Source organism: Aquarana catesbeiana, linkage group LG01 (assembly GCF_042186555.1).
Source record: "Aquarana catesbeiana isolate 2022-GZ linkage group LG01, ASM4218655v1, whole genome shotgun sequence".
In the NCBI taxonomy this organism is placed as follows: domain Eukaryota; kingdom Metazoa; phylum Chordata; class Amphibia; order Anura; family Ranidae; genus Aquarana; species Aquarana catesbeiana.
The window spans coordinates 19,902,415-19,905,041 of NC_133324.1; positions in this window are offsets into that span (position 1 = coordinate 19,902,415).

Consider the following 2,627-nt stretch of genomic DNA (forward strand, 5'->3'; position numbering starts at 1 on the left):
TGTTGATGTATCAAAAATGATTAACTACTTTAATGCTCAGTATGCGGTATGCAGTGTGTGTGGTTAGTGTTGATGGATGCAGCTTAGAAATGGGAGTTTGAAAAAAAACCACAATATTTTGTACTTTTTGCTATAATAAATATCCCAATTAAAAAAAAAGAAAAAAAAAAGTTTTTACTCAGTTTAGGCTGATATTTATTTTTCTACATATTTTTGTTAAAAAAAAAACAAAAAAAAAAAAATGCAAAAAGCGTATATAGATTGGTTTGCGCAAAAAAATATCACGTCTACAAAATAGGGAATAGATTTATGGCATATTTATGTATTTTTTTTTTTTTTTTACTATTAATGGCGGCGATCTGCGATTTTTATCGTGACTGTGACATTGCCGCCGAGGACAGATGCAGCATCTACCCAGGTAAGTATCAATCTAAAAAAAAAAAAAAAATAACTTCTCTTTTAACCACTTGCCGACCGCCGCACGACTATATACGTCGACAGAGCGGCACGGGCAGGCAAAAGGACGTATATGTACGTCCTTGCCTGCCCGCGGGTGGGGGGTCCGATCGGACCCCCCCCCGGTGCCTGCGGCGGTCGGCAAATCTCCCCCGGCGATCGGAGGTGAGGGGGAGGCCATCCATTCGTGGCCCCCCCCTCGCGATCGCTCTCAGCCAATGGGATCATTTCCCTGCCTCTGTATTGTACACAGAGGCAGAGGAAATGATGTCATCTCTCCTCGGCTCGGTATTTTCCGTTCCGGGCCGAGGAGAGAAGACTGCAATGTAAGTGCACCAACACTACACACACAGTAGAACATGCCAGGCACACAAAACACCCCGATCCCCCCCCCGATCGCCCCCCGATCCCCCCCCAATCACCCCCCCCCCCGTCACAAACTGACACCAGCAGGTTTTTTTTTTTTTTTTTTTTTTTCTGATTACTGTATTGGTGTCAGTTTGTGACAGTTACAGTGTCAGGGCAGTGAGTGTTAGGCCCCCTGTAGGTCTAAGGTACCCCCCTAACCCCCCCTAATAAAGTTTTAACCCCTTGATCACCCCCTGTCACCAGTGTCGCTAAGCGATCATTTTTCTGATCGCTGTATTAGTGTCGCTGGTGACGCTAGTTAGGGACGTAAATATTTAGGTTCGCCGTCAGAGTTTTATAGCGACAGGGACCCCCATATACTATCTAATAAATGTTTTAACCCCTTGATTGCCCCCTAGTTAACCCTTTCACCACTGATCACTGTATAACCGTTACGGGTGACGCTGGTTAGTTTGTTTATTTTTTATAGTGTCAGGGCACCCGCCGTTTATTACCGAATAAAGATTTAGCCCCCTGATCGCCCGACGGTGATATGCGTCGCCCCAGGCAGGGTCAGATTAGCGCCAGTACCGCTAACACCCACGCACGCAGCATACGCCTCCCTTAGTGGTATAGTATCTGATCGCATCAATATCTGATCCGATCAGATCTATACTAGCGTCCCCAGCAGTTTAGGGTTCCCAAAAACACAGTGTTAGCGGGATCAGCCCAGATACCTGCTAGCACCTGCGTTTTGCCCCTCCGCCCAGCTCGGCCCAGCCCACCCAAGTGCAGTATCGATCGATCACTGTCACTTACAAAACACTAAACGCATAACTGCAGCGTTCGCTGAGTCAGGCCTGATCCCTGCGATCGCTAACAGTTTTTTTGGTAGCATTTTGGTGAAATGGCAAGCACCAGCCCCAGGCAGCGTCAGGTTAGTGCCAGTACCGCTAACACCCACGCACCGTACACCTCCCTTAGTGGTATAGTATCTGAACGCATCAATATCTGATCCGATCAGATCTATACTAGCGTCCCCAGCAGTTTAGGGTTCCCACAAACGCAGTGTTAGCGGGATCAGCCCAGATACCTGCTAGCAACTGCGTTTTACCCCTCCGCCCGGCCCAGCCCAGCCCACCCAAGTGCAGTATCGATCGATCACTGTCACTTACAAAACACTAAACGCATAACTGCAGCGTTCGCAGAGTCAGGCCTGATCCCTGCGATCGCTAACAGTTTTTTTTGTAGCGTTTTGGTGAACTGGCAAGCACCAGCCCCAGGCAGCGTCAGGTTAGTGCCAGTAGCGCTAACACCCACGCACGCACTGTACACCTCCCTTAGTGGTATAGTATCTGAACTGATCAATATCTGATCCGATCAGATCTATACTGGCGTCCCCAGCAGTTTAGGGTTCCCAAAAACGCAGTGTTAGCGGGATCAGCCCAGATACCTGCTAGCACCTGCGTTTTGCCCCTCCGCCCGGCCCAGCCCAGCCCACCCAAGTGCAGTATCGATCGATCACTGTCACTTACAAAACACTAAATGCATAACTGCAGCGTTCGCAGAGTCAGGCCTGATCCCTGCGATCGTTAACAGTTTTTTTGGTAGCGTTTTGGTGAACTGGCAAGCGCCAGCGGCCTAGTACACCCCGGTCGTAGTCAAACCAGCACTGCAGTAACACTTGGTGACGTGGCGAGTCCCATAAGTGCAGTTCAAGCTGGTGAGGTGGCAAGCACAAGTAGTGTCCGGCTGCCACCAAAAAGACAAACACAGGCCCGTCGTGCCCATAATGCCCTTCCTGCTGCATTCGCCAATCCTAA